Source organism: Heterodontus francisci, chromosome 17 (genome assembly GCF_036365525.1).
Source record: "Heterodontus francisci isolate sHetFra1 chromosome 17, sHetFra1.hap1, whole genome shotgun sequence".
In the NCBI taxonomy this organism is placed as follows: Eukaryota; Metazoa; Chordata; class Chondrichthyes; order Heterodontiformes; family Heterodontidae; genus Heterodontus; species Heterodontus francisci.
In genome coordinates this window covers 42,170,706-42,185,538 of record NC_090387.1, presented here as the reverse complement: position 1 = coordinate 42,185,538, position 14,833 = coordinate 42,170,706, and the positions used below count along the sequence as shown (strand labels likewise).

The following is a 14,833-nucleotide window of genomic DNA, read 5'->3' as shown; positions in this document are numbered from 1 at the left end:
TTTTAATATCATGTCATGTCTTCATTTTCAATCAAAGATATAGGCTTCATCAAGCCAGAATCATTTCTGCCCAGCAACATTATGGCTTACATGACAGATTATTGCTTACAGTGAGAATGTAGCATAGAAGAGGGAATGTGAAAAATTCATAGGTGCAAATAAAGATACCATGAAGTATTTGTTCTTAATGGTATGGCTAGTGGCTACATGAAAAAAGGCAATAAGGTTGAGAGAAAAGATACAAGAAAAAAATGCTATAAGCAGCTACTCCATCTACAAAATGTTTCTTCAATAGGAAATGTTCCTAATATGAAAACATAGTGACAAATTAATAACCATGCAGCATTTTAAAGAGAAATATTTTTGCACCATTTATTACACTTGAAATGGGAAAAGGTGGTGCAGAATGTGTAATAGCTGAACTCATATGGAATGTGGGTTTTTATTTTATGGGAAGAAGTGTTATGGATAGCAGGAGACAGGAAGGTACAGGTCGGTTAAAAGTGCAAAAGACTTGTCGACGGTGAGGTCGGGGGTGGGGAGAGGCGGGCTGGTGCAACAGGCCATACTCCGTATGGAAAAGTTGGCATTTTATAAATCATGAAATGTGGAATCTCCTGGAGATAAATATGGCAATGAGAATATTAACAAGTACATAAAGGTAACCTAGAGAACTTTTCAGTCATGAAAATTCCTCTGGTACTAACTGATATCTGCATCCCTGACTACACTGATAATAACTAAGGCACAGATAGTCTAAGAATGATACCTACCTTTACCTGAGCAGATTAATGTTGTTTTGTACATGAATTTTCAAATAAAAGAGATCTGTTCATTGGTTACTACAATTGATATATAGAACTGCATGTCTCATGGTGCTGCAAAACATATTTGAGATATAACAGACTTCTGACAAAGCAGTGTATAAGGTAGGATAGCAGTGTAGGCTAAAGGAAGATAGACATCGGGGTGATACTTTTGACTGAACCCACATGGCGGGAACCTGACGGGATTAGATATGCCACCCATCTTACACCCCACCAGATTTTACTTCCAATTGACTTCAATAGAAAGTAAAATAAAACAGGCTATAAAACAGGAAGCCAGTCTGATCCTGTAAGTTTACCAGCAGGTTCTTTTCTTTTGGGCCTCCTTATCTCGAGAGACAATGGATACGCGCCTGGAGGTGGTCAGTGGTTTGTGAAGCAGCGCCTGGAGTGGCTATAAAGGCCAATTCTGGAGTGACAGGCTCTTCCACAGGTGCTGCAGAGAAATTTGTTTGTTGGGGCTGTTGCACAGTTGGCTCTCCCCTTGCGCCTCTGTCTTTTTTCCTGCCAACTACTAAGTCTCTTCGACTCGCCACAATTTAGCCCTGTCTTTATGGCTGCCCGCCAGCTCTGGCGAATGCTGGCAACTGACTCCCACGACTTGTGATCAATGTCACACGATTTCATGTCGCGTTTGCAGACGTCTTTATAACGGAGACATGGACGGCCGGTGGGTCTGATACCAGTGGCGAGCTCGCTGTACAATGTGTCTTTGGGGATCCTGCCATCTTCCATGCGGCTCACATGGCCAAGCCATCTCAAGCGCCGCTGACTCAGTAGTGTGTATAAGCTGGGGATGTTGGCCGCTTCAAGGACTTCTGTGTTGGAGATATAGTCCTGCCACCTGATGCCAAGAATTCTCCGAAGGCAGCGAAGATGGAATGAATTGAGACGTCGCTCTTGGCTGGCATACGTTGTCCAGGCCTCGCTGCCGTAGAGCAAGGTACTGAGGACACAGGCCTGATACACTCGGACTTTTGTGTTCCGTGTCAGTGCGCCATTTTCCCACACTCTCTTGGCCAGTCTGAACATAGCAGTGGAAGCCTTACCCATGCGCTTGTTGATTTCTGCATCTAGAGACAGGTTACTGGTGATAGTTGAGCCTAGGTAGGTGAACTCTTGAACCACTTCCAGAGCGTGGTCGCCAATATTGATGGATGGAGCATTTCTGACATCCTGCCCCATGATGTTCGTTTTCTTGAGGCTGATGGTTAGGCCAAATTCATTGCAGGCAGACGCAAACCTGTCGATGAGACTCTGCAGGCATTCTTCAGTGTGAGATGTTAAAGCAGCATCGTCAGCAAAGAGGAGTTCTCTGATGAGGACTTTCCGTACTTTGGACTTCGCTCTTAGACGGGCAAGGTTGAACAACCTGCCCCCTGATCTTGTGTGGAGGAAAATTCCTTCTTCAGAGGATTTGAACGCATGTGAAAGCAGCAGGGAGAAGAAAATCCCAAAAAGTGTGGGTGCGAGAACACAGCCCTGTTTCACACCACTCAGGATTGGAAAGGGCTCTGATGAGGAGCCACCATGTTGAATTGTGCCTTTCATATTGTCATGGAATGAGGTGATGATACTTAGTAGCTTTGGTGGACATCCGATCTTTTCTAGTAGTCTGAAGAATGACCACTGGGGATTTTTATTATAAATATATAACAGCTGACTTTGCTCTTGGCTGCCCTTGGGAAATGCTTGGTTTCCAAGTGCAACAAAGAGGAAAAGGGGGCAAAGACCTGTTACATCACAGCCAGAAAATTCAGCTCCGTAGCATTGCTGGTGTTGATGTTATGGAAGCCCAGAAAGCAGAAAATGGCAGCTGAGTCGCTTCCAGTCACTTAATGGCGATCCATGATTGTAAAGGCGGTAGTGCAGGGATGCTGTACATGTTCCAAAGCATGTAGAGTGGGCAGATTATATGACGTCACTCAGTGTCTAATGCTGATTTGGTGCACAACCTGCCATTTTGGACCTCACAGGTTCTGTTACCATCCTCTCTGAACATGCATTCACCTGCATGAGGGACACCCTCCACGAGCACTATTTAAAGAGGTAACCATGGGGCTTTCGGGTGCGGTGCTTTTGACTTTCTTTTGCTGCTGCAGAGTTATTGGAAGTACTGTGCACTGTTGTTGGAGGAGTTCTGAAAAGTTGTTGCAGTCAGAAGAGGGTGGTGCTGGGCTTTAACAAGTAGTTCAGAGGAGTTTAAAGGCCTGTCAGCAGAAATCCTGCTATCACTCATGGGGACTGTGTACAGTCCCTTTTGGGCTGCAGCATGACAGAGGGCAACAAATGCTGGCCTAGCCAGTGAAGCCCACATCCCATGAACGAATAAAAAAAAAGATGGGGCATAGGCAGCAGAGAAGGAAAGCTGTGTGTAGAGGGAGGAGGAGTAGGGCTCTCAATAGAAGGCTGTACCCATCAAGGGTCTTCAGGGAACACTTCCCTTGCCTCCCTCAGCCAAGAGCAGTGCCTATGTTTCACCAATAAGTGGTGACTGAACTGTGCTGCCTCCTCCAACCAGACCTGCAGCTGTGACTATGGGTAAGTGCCGTAGTCTTCGTACAGCCGGAAAGTTACGTAACCTTCGCTCAGAAATGGCATGATAAGCAGTACTAGAAGGCCCACTTGGGGACTGCTCTGAAGGCCAACCCATTTGGTGGTGCATCCCATGCCAAAGGAATAGTCTTGGAAAAAGTTGGTGTTGAGGCTAAGCAGCCCAATTCTGCCATCTGAAAGTGTGTTTATTAAGAATGGGAGGAAAATCACAGCTTTTGTTCCAAATGATGGTTGTTTGAATTTTATTGAGGAAAATGATGAAGTTGTGGTCCCTGGTTTTGGTCGTAAGGGCCATGCCGTTGGTGATATTCCTGGTGTTCATTTCAAGGTGGTGAAAGTAGCCAACGTATCTCTGTTGGCCCTGTACAAAGGCAAGAAGGAGAGACCAAGACCTTAAACTTTTCAGTATATTAACGAAGATTGAAAATAAAACATTTTAAAATTAAAAAAAAAGAGCAAGGCAAGGACAGCACTGCCATTGGCCTTGAAGATCACTGTCACCCTCAATCTCTATGTAAGTGAATCCTTCCAGGCGGAAGCTAATGGCATTGCCAACATATCACAGTTCACCGTATATCACTGTAGGGAGGTCACAGGGGCCCTGTACACTAGGAGGGGACTTCATAGTCTTATCTCTTACCAGAGAGAAGCAGGAGGACCAGGCCTGTGGCTTTGCAGGGTAGCAGGATCCCCAATGACGCAGGAAGCCATCAACTCACGTACATGGCTCTGTGGGCACCATATCTCAACAGGGAGATGGACCAGAACCGCAAGGAGTACCACTGTCAAGGTCCAGATGATATGTGAGCATGCACAGACCATCATATCGGTATATTCCCCCTATTCTCAGAGCAGCCAGATGCTTTCATCCTGTAATAAAAACAAGAAATGTTGGAACCACTCAGCAGATCTGGCAGCATCTGTGGAAAGAGAAGCAGAGTTAACGTTTCGGGTCAGTAACCCTTCTTCGGAACTGACAAATATTAAAAATGTAACAGGTTATAAGCTTCACTATGGACGTCCAATCGCTCTACACCTCCATCCCCCACCAAGATGGTTTGAGGGCTCTCTGCTTCTTCCTGGAACAGAGGCCCAACCAGTCCCCATCCACCACCACCCTCCTCTGCCTGGCTGAACTGGTTCTCACATTGAACAACTTCTCCTTCAACTCCACGCACTTCCTTCAAGTAAAAGGTGTCGCTATGGCTACCCGCATGAGTCCTAGTTATGCCTGTCTTTTTGTGGGATGTGTCGAGCATTCTTTGTTCCAGTCCTACTCAGGCCCCCTCCCCCAACTCTTTTTCCGGTACATTGATGACTGTATCGGTGCCGTTTCCTGCTCCTGCCCCGAACTGGAAAACTTTATCAACTTTGCTTCCAATTTCCACCCTTCTCTCACCTTCACATGGTCCATCTCTGACACTTCCCTTCCCTTCCTTGACTTCTCTGTCTCCATCTCTGGGGATAGGTTGTCTACTAATATCCATTATAAGCCCACCAACTCCCACAACTACCTCGACTACACTTCTTCACACTCTACCTCCTGTAAGGACTCCATTCCATTCTCCCAGTTTCTCCGTCTCCGACGCATCTGCTCTGATGATGCTAACTTCCATGACGATGCTTCTGGTATGACCTTTTTCCTCAGCCGAGGATTTCCCCCCACTGTGGTTGACAGGGCCCTCAACCGTGTCCGGCCCATTTCCCGTACCTCTGCCCTCAACCCTTCCCCACCCTCCCAGAACCGTGGCAGGGTTCCCCTTGTCCTCACTTTCCACCCCATCAGCCTCCATATCCAAAGGATCATCCTCCGCCATTTCCGCCACCTCCAGCATGATGCCACTACCAAACGCATCTTCCCCTCCCTTCCCCTGTCAGCATTCCGAAGGGATCGTTCCCTCCGCGAGACCCTGGTCCACTCCTCCATTACCCCCACCACCTCCTCCCCGTCCCATGGCACCTTCCCCTGCAATCGCAGGAGGTGTAATACCTGCCCATTTACCTCCTCTCTCCTCACTATCCCAGGCCCCAAACACACCTTTCAGGTGAAGCAGCGATTTACTTGTACTTCTTTCAATGTAGTATACTGTATTCGCTGCTCACAATGTGGTCTCCTCTACACTGGGGAGACCAAGCGCGGAATACCTCCGCTCAGTCCGCAAGCAGGACCCTGAGCTTCCAGTTGCTTGCCATTTCAACACTCCCCCCTGCTCTCATGCTCACATCTCTGTCCTGGGATTGCTGCAGTGTTCCAGTGAACATCAACGCTAGCTCGAGGAACAGCATCTCATCTACCGATTAGGCACACTACAGCCTGCCGGACTGAACATTGAGTTCAATAATTTCAGAGCATGACAGCCCCCCATTTTACTTTCATTTTTAGTTGTTTTTTCTCTTTTCTTTTTTTCCTTTTTGCATTTTTTACAACCTCCTTTTGCATTTATTTCATTTCATCTTAGTTTGTTCAGTTTGCTTACCCACTGTTTTTTTTTCATGTTTGCACTTGCTGCTGTTCAATATTCAGTCCGTTAACACCTTTTCTGTACTAATGCTTTGTCTTTCAACACACCATTAACATATTGTTTGCCTTTGCTCCATGACATTTTGGTCAGCTATGTGGCCTTGTCCAATCTACACCTTCTCCTTTGTTATTTCTTGCCCCATCCCCACCTCACTTGCTTATAACCTGTGACATTTTTAATATTTGTCAGTTCCAAAGAAGGGTCACTGACCCGAAACGTTAACTCTGCTTCTCTTTCCATAGATGCTGCCAGACCTGCTGAGTGGTTCCAGCATTTCTTGTTTTTATTTCAGACTTCCAGCATCCGTAGTATTTTGCTTTTGCTTTCATCCTGTGCCAATCAGCTGTTCTTACCATATTTGAGCCACTATGACAAACCAAAGGCTGGCTGCTTGCTGACCTGGGCTACCTGCTCTACATGGGGCTTCTGCTACTCCTCCGCCACGTGATCATGTGTGGACAGCAAACAAATGAACATTGTTCCAGGAATGTTAAAGAGCAAACCTTCTGCGTTCAGTCATCAGGCCTTTGATGAGGACCTCGGGATGAGGAAGAGGAGCAGGAGAAATAGAAGGAAGAAAAAGAGGAGGAGGAGGGTTGGAGGCATCTGGGAACCCTTAACTCTGGACAGGAAGATGTTGGTGGCTACTTAGACTCTGGTTCGCTTACAACCTCATCTGCGCATCACCGCTGATCCACAATTCCCACTTTTCCATCCCTCTGCTGTGACCCATCACAGTGTTCTCTTGGCCAAAATTCTGAAATAAAAGACACCACAAAATAAAGTTCCATAACAACTTTGTCCGCCACTTCCAACAATACCTGCAAAACTGAACTATCCAAACTTTGCTTTCTCTTAGTGCCTGTCTTGCGGGTGCCTTTCCCTGACCTTGTAATCCTATGCAGGTCTTCAAGTGCTGTCGTGGAGTTGACCCTCACTTCCATGTTGGAAAGGATGGGCTCCAAGCCAGCACCGCAGCCTCACAGCTCCAGCGACCCGGGTTCGGTTCTGGGTACTGCCTGTGCGGAGTTTGCAAGTTCTCTCTGTGATTGCGTGGGTTTCCGCTGGGTGCTCTGGTTTCCTCCCACAGCCAAAGACTTGCAGGTTGATAGGTAAATTGGCCATTGTAAATTGCCCCTAGTGTAGGTAGGTGGTAGGAGAATTGAGGGGAGGTGGGGATGTGGTAGGGGACATGGGATTAATGTAGAATTAGTATAAATGGGTGGTTGATGGTCGGCACAGACTCAGTGGGCCGAAGGGCCTGTTTCAGTGCTGTCTCTCTCTCTCTCTCTCTCTCTCTCTCTCTCTCTCTCTGTCTCTGTGCGATGACCTGTAACATATTGGAGCTGAAAACCTACCTGTTCCTTGACAGTGACAGCAGGCTCTGTTGTAGTCCTGCCAATGCACCAAGTATTCTGAGTGTATGCCCATCGGTGTTCTCCTGTATGCCACCTCATCAAAGACTTTATCTGAGTTCCTGTAGCAGAACTGGTCTGCGACCTCGCCCTCCGGGGAGCTGGCACATATGCTATCCTTTCCCCCGGCCTGACTGCAGCTCATATCCAGTGAGTCATCCCGTGCTGATCCCACCTCCATACTCCCCTCTAAAGTATACAATGCCAGAATCTGAGCTGCTGGCTGTGAGTATCAGGTCAAGTGTAGTGCTCTTGCTCACGCCCTTCAAGGTGAGCCTGCATTGGCTGGCCAGGCGGCAGTTCCTGGGTATCTCAAGGCAAAAATGGACAAGGGGAGAGTTGTGGTGAGGGAAGGGTGTTTGGTTGGAAGAAATAGATCCATGGTGACACCATCTGCAGCTTTCACTTCCAGGTAGCAGGATGAGAGTGAAGTGGGATTTGAGAAGGCTCATAAGGCAGGAACAAACTGTCATCCTGGTTGTTCTCAGTGATGCTGGATGCAATGACCTCAGTCACAGATGGTCCTATAATGCGGAGCACCATCTCCTCCAAGGGGCTCAGGAGATGCAAGCATGCCTGTACCCTGCCGGTTCTCTGCTGCTGCCTCTTGTTTTAGAATCATAGAGCTGAATTTTGTCGTGAGGGTGAAGGTCATGAAGGTGGCACTGGAAATGCCATTAACATTTTCTCGTTAAGTGGCTCGCCACACTCTATCTTGCGGTGGCCGTCCAATTGAGGAAGGCAAGGACGGGGGCCATCCAGTTAATGAACGCGAGGTGTGGAGGCCATCCAATCTGGAGCCCGAGGGGGGAACGGAGGTGGCGAGGTTGGTATCAGCTGTTGCTGTGGCAGGTTCTGGCACCACATTTAAAGGGCTGACGGCGCTGCATTCATTGCTGCCTGAGCAGAGAACTCCTTCCTGTTACTGCTGCTTTGAGTTCTGCTACAGCTGCCTTGAACCATCCTGCTACTGCTGCCTTGAGACATCCTGTTTCTGCTGCCTTGAGTTCTGTTGCTTTTTTAAATTCTTTCACGGGATGTGGGCATCTCTGGCTAGGCCAGCATTTGTTGCCCATCCCTAAGTGCCCTTAAGAAGGTGGTGATGAGCTACCTTCTTGAACCGCTTCAGTCCATGTGGTGTCGGTATACCCACAGTGCTGTTAGGAAGGGAGTTCTAGGATTTTGACCCAGCGACAGTGAAGGAATGGCGATATAGTTCCAAGTCAGGATGGTGTTTGGCTTGGAGGGGAACTTGCAGGTGGTGGTGTTCACATCCATCTGCTGCCCTTATCATTCTAGATGATAGAGGTCACGGGTTTGGAAGGTGCTGTCGAAGGAGCCTTGGTGAGTTGCTGCAATGCATCTTGTAGATGGTACATATTGCTGCCACTGTCCATCGGTGGTGGAGGGAGTGAATATTGAAGATGGCAGATGGGGTGCCAATCATGCGGGCTGCTTTGTGCTGGATGGTGTCAAGCTTCTTAAGTGTTGTTGGAGCTGCACTCTTTCAGGAAAGTGGACACACTCCTGACTTGTGCCTTGTAGATGGTGGACAGGCATTGGGGAATTAGGAGGTGAGTTCCCAGAATTCCCAGCCTATGACCTGCTCTTGTAGCCACAGATTTTATGTGGCTGGTCCAGTTCAGTTTCTGGTCAATGGTAACCCTCAGAATGTTGATAGTGGGGGATTCAGTGATGGTAATGCCATTGACCATCAAGGGAAGATAGTTGGATTCTGTCTTGTTTGAGATGGTCATTGCCGGGCACTTGTGTGGCGGGAATGTTACTTGCCACTTATCAGCACAAGCCTGGATGTTGTCGAGGTCTTGCTGCATCTGGACATGGACTGCTTCAATATCTGAGGAGTCATGAATGGCTCTGAACATTGTGCAGTCATTAGCGAACATCCCCACTTCTGACCTTATAATGGAGGGAAGTTCATTGATGAAGCAGCTGAAGATGGTTGGGCCTAGGACACTACCCTGAGGAACTCCAGCAGTGATGTCCTGGGACTGAGATGATTGACCTCCAATAACCACAACCATCTTCCTTTGTGCTAGATATGACTCCAGGCAGTGGAGAATTTTCCGCTGATTCCCATAAACTCAAGTTTTGCTAAGGCTCCTTGATACCACACTCGGTCAAATGCTTGATGTCAAGGGCAGTCACTCTCACCTCACCTTTTGAGTTCAGCACTTTCATCCATGTTTGGACCAAGGCTGTAATGAGGTCAGGAGCTGAGTGGCCGTGGCAGAATCCAAACTGAGCGTCATTGAGCAAGTTATTGCTGAGTACGTTGCACTTGATAGCACAGTCGACGACACTTTCCATCACTTTGCTGATGATTGAGAGTAGACTGATAGGGTGGAAATTGGCTGGGTTGGATTTGTCTGGCTTTTTATCTACGGGACATACCTGGGCAATTTTTCACATTGTCGGGGAAATGCCGGTGTTGTAGCTATTTTACTCCCCTCACTGAAGACTCAAACCAACCAGGGAGCTTACCGGAAGGCCACAGCAATAATGGCAGAAGACCCCGGGTGGTCCCATGGTTCAGTGATGCCTCCCTGCAAGTTCTCCTCTAGGCTGCAAGGGCAAGGCAGGAGGCCTTCCCAAGGGATAGGAGGAGGAGGAAGTCAGCTGTGGTGTCATACCCTAAACCTGGATCCAGTGCCGCAAGCTCGCCAATTACCTCATGTGGTCCATCAAGTTGAATACTCCATACCTTCTTTCCCTTTGGGACCTGTATGTGGTAACGTGACAGGGTTTGCTTGATGCCAAGGGAGTGACCAACCAGTAGGTGGCAAGGGGATGAGACGGCAGCATATCCTGCCAGAGGCACAACTGCATCTCAGTGAGAGATGCCCATCTGTCATTGGTGACCTCCACAAGGTCTCTCATGAATGGCCTTATGTAGCATTATTGGCATTATTGTGTCCCCATCATGGACCGCTGGGCACCCACCAGCATAGGCGCTGTGCTTGTCTCCATGGAGAAACTAACAGTCTTCATTTTTGCGCTTCATGGAGAAGATGTCACACGACACCAAAGAGAGGGCCAAGACCGGCAGAGGGGTGCCCTACCTCCACATCCTCACCTCCATCGAGCAGGAAGCCTTGGAGTTGGTGGAGCACCAGGGTGGCTGCATGATTGCTGATGGCGAGTCATGAGTGCCAACCCAAGAGAGTAAGAGAACAAGTGCGGATGCACAAGGGTGCATCTGGCACACAAAAGGCACAGTGCTCATGTGACCAACGCTGGCCACATAGAGCTCCACATCAAGGGATGAGGAAGTGGGAAGCCCATAACCCTTACATGTTTATTTTCTCTTATACAGGTCCGTGTCAAGCCGAGGGACGAACAGGTCGAGAGCCAGGCAGCCACCTCTGAGGAGGAGGTGGGATTCTCAGAGGGTGCAACATCACATCAATGCCCCGCACCTACCACCAGCGCAGACACTCTCATATTGGTCGGTGTGAGTTGGTGATTAGATTCAGGATCACAACCTGGTGAGCACATCATAGATAGAAAAGCATATACTGCAGATGCTGGAAATCTGCAGAAAGAAAAAAGAAAATGCTGGAAATACTCAGCAGGTCAGGCAGCATCTGTGGAGTAAAATACAGAGTTAATGTTTCAGGTCAGTGACCTTTCAACAGATCAGTCAAAAGTTAGAAATGTAAAAGGTTTGAGCAAGCGAAAGGCAGGAGCAGGTAGCGCCCCACGCTCTCTGAACTTGCAGCACTCTGTTATCTCACGTCCAACCCTAACATTGTCATCAAACCTGCAGACAAGAGGGGTGCTGTTGTTGTCTGGTGTACCAATCTTTACCTAGCAGAGACCAGATGCCAACTCTCTGACACTTCCTCTTACCTCCCCCGGACCATGACCCCACCACCGAACATCAAACCATTGCATCTAGACTGTCACTGACCTCATCTCCTCTGGAGATCTTCCCTGCATGGCGCTCGGCCTCATAGTTTCCCAACCCCGTACAGCCTGCTTCTACCTCCTTCCTGAAATCCGTAAACAAGACAGCCCTGGTAGACCCATTGTTTCAGTCTGTTCCTGCCCCACTTAACTGATTTCTTCCTACCTCAACTCTATTTTTTTACTCCCCTTGTCCAGTCTCTTCCCCCCCTACAGCTGTGATTCTTCCAATGCCCTCCATCACTCAACATTTTCCAGTTTCCCAGCCCTCAACGTCTCCTATTCACCATGGACATCCAATCGTTGTATACCTCCATTCCCCACCAGAATGGTCTGAGGGCTCTTCACTTCTTCCTTGAACAGAGACCCAACCAGTCCCTATCCACGACCACCCTCCTCCGCCTATCTGAACTTGTTCTCACACTTAACAACTTCTCCTTCAACTTCACACTTCCTCGAAATAAAAGTTGTTGCTATGGGTACCCACATTTGTCCTAGCTATGCCTGTCTTTTTGTGCAATATGCAGAACATTCCTTGTTCCAGTCCTACTCAGGCCTCCTCCCTCACTTCTTCTCGTGCATTGTATCAGTGCCACATCCTACTCTCGGCCTGAACTGGAAAATTTCATTAACCTTGTTTTCAATTTCCACCCTTCCCTCACCTTCACATGGTCCATCTTCAACTCTTCCCTTCCCTTTCTTGCCTTCTCAGTCTCCATTTCTGGGGATAGGATATCAACTAATAGTCACCATAAGTCCACAGACTCCCACAGGTACCTGGACTACGCTTCCTCACACCCCACTTCCTGCAAGGACTCGATTCCGTTCTCCCAGTTTCTCCATCTCTGTTGCATCTGTTTGGACAACGCAAGTTTCCATACTAGCGCTTCTGATATGTCTTTGTTTTTTCTGAACCAAGGATTCCTCCCTACCTTGGTTGACAGGGCCCTCAACCTTGTCTGACCTATTTCACGCAATCCTCCTTTCACCCCTTCCCGTCCCTCCCAGAACCATGATAGGAACATAGGAAATAGGAGCAGAAGTAGACCATTCGGCCCCTTGAGCCTGCTCCACCATTCAACTAAATTGTGGCTGATCTTCTAGCTCAGTGCCATTTCCTGCACTATCACTTGTGGGAGTGGTGTACAGGCCCCCAAACAGTAACCACACTATAGGACAGGATATAAAGGAAGAAATAATGCCAGCTTGTCAGAAAGGCACCGTGATAATCATGGGGGATTTTAATCTGCATATAAACAGGAAAAATCAGATAGGCAAAGATAGTCTGGATGAGGAGTTCATCGAATGTTTTTGGGATAGTTTCTTAGAACAGCACGTTCTGGAGCCAACCAGAGAGCAGGCTATACTGGACCTGGTATTGTGCAACGAGTTAGGATTAATTAATGACCTCATAGTGAAGGTGCCCCCAGGCAGCAGCAATCAGAATATGATTGAATTTTACATTCAGTTTGAGAGAGAGAAGAGTGGGTCTAAGACTAGTATTTTGAACTTAAATTTGGGCAATTATGAGGGCATGAAAGTGAAGCTAGCTAAAGAGAACTAGCAAATTAGTTTAAGGGGTAGGTCAATAGAGATGCAGTGGCAGACATTTAAGGGGATATTTCAGAATACACAAAATAGATACATTCCAACGAGAAAGAAAAATTCCAAGGGGAGGATCCACCATCAATGGTGAACTAAGAAAGTTAAAGATAGTATCAAACTTAAAGAAAAAGCATACAGTTGCGAAAAGATGGGTGGCAGGTCATAAGATTGGGCAGAATATAAAAAACAGCAAAGAATGACTATAAGATTAATAAGCTAAAAATATAAAAATGGATAGTAAGAGTTTCGATAGATATTTAAAAAAGAAAAGAGTTAACAAAGTGAGCGTCAGTTCTATAGAAAGTGAGTCTGGGGGATTAATAATGGCGAATAAGGAGATGGAAGATGAATTGAACAGTTATTTTGCATTGGTCATCATTATAGAGTAGGGTTGTCCAACCTTTTTGGGTGGAGGGCCGCATTATGAATTTTGCTCGGCCCAGGGGGCCGGTGAGCAAATTTGAAAAAAAATAAAGGCATTAAAATTTTATCTTACCAATAAAAACAACAAATGTGCATTTTTGTGAAGAAACTTTAAATGAGAAGACTGATTATTGACTTACTTTCTCCTCACTATATTGAAAACTGATTTAGTGACATATCTGGCATTGTTTTTGCTTGCATAAGTAGTTAATCTCTGGCCGCACACTTGATGTAGTGATGCAGGATATTCGGCCACGGGGATCAAGCCAGGGAGTGAGACTGACAGGATATCTCCATGGAGAGCCAGCATGCCGACCCTGAGGCTGACCCTCTTGCTGGTTGTGAGGTTGGTGCTGTGCCCTTGCCAGTGTCTGGACCACTCTCCCTCTCAGCTGCCCCTCCTCCTCAAAGGGACCACAGTGCCTGTGTGAATGAGGCCCATAACAAGTGTTCTCTGTCTCTAATTCCTAGGTTGTCTACCAGTGTCACTGCCCCAATGTGACCCTGGCCACATACCCCCACAGTCCTGGCATCTTCTCCATCTTTCTGCCACATCTAGCAGTTCCCTGTGCACACCACCCTTCCTGCCACCACATTCTGGCTCTCCCAATAGCTCCGTCAGAGAGCCAGCACTTATCCCTCACATCCTTGCCGTTCCTCATTTCCTTGCCACCTCGTTTTGCCAGGCGAGGCTCCGAAGCCCTGTGGTCCCCATGCGCCATTGATAAAATTAGAAGTGCGCTGTAAAATTGGAATTATTGACCTTTTTATTTGTCACTTGGTGTCCCACCACCTCGCTGTCAGAAGTCCACCCTCCATGGTTCCTGCTGCTGGTAAAATTCAGAAGTGATGTCCAGATGCCGGACTTCCAGCCAAATGCAGTCTGCTCCCGTTTTACGTCCCACCCACCCCCACCCTCCAAATTTGCTCTAAATGGCCTGGTAAAATTCCAGCCATAGAATCATAGAATGGTTACAGCACAGAAGGAGGCCATGTGGCCCATTGTGTCTGTGCTGGCTCTCTGCAAGGGCAGCTCACCCCTTCCCATTCCCTGCCTTTTCCCCGTAGCCCTACAAATTGTTTTCCCTTCAGTTAATTATCCAATTCTCTTTTGAAAGCCATGATTGAATCTGCCTCCACCACATTCTCAGATAGTGCATTCCAGATCCAAGCCCCTTGCTGTGTAAAAACGTTTTTCCTCATGTTGCCTTTAGTTCTTTTGCCAGTCACCTTAAATCAGTGTCCTCTGGTTCTCAAACCTTCTGCCAACAGGCTGGGGAGTACCATTGACCAGAAATTGAACTGGAGTAGCCATATAAATACTGTGGCTACAACAGCAGGTCAGATGCTGGGAATCCTGTGGCGGGTAGCTCACCTCCATACTCCCAATGCCTGTCCACCATCTACTAGGCACAAGTCAGGAGTGTGATGGAATACTCTCCACTTGCCTGTATGGGTGCAGCTCCAACAACACTCAAGAAACTCGACACCATCCAGGACAAAGCAATCCGCTTGATTGGCACCCCGTCAACAAACATTCACTTCCTCCACCACT

The 14,833-nt window shown here is 47.6% G+C and overlaps 1 pseudogene; it reads left to right on the top strand.

Annotated features, from left to right (window-relative positions):
- The first annotated feature begins 3,364 nt into the window (after positions 1-3,364).
- LOC137379188 (small ribosomal subunit protein uS12-like) lies at positions 3,365-3,830 on the top strand (annotated as a pseudogene).
- Positions 3,831-14,833: the final 11,003 nt, after the last annotated feature.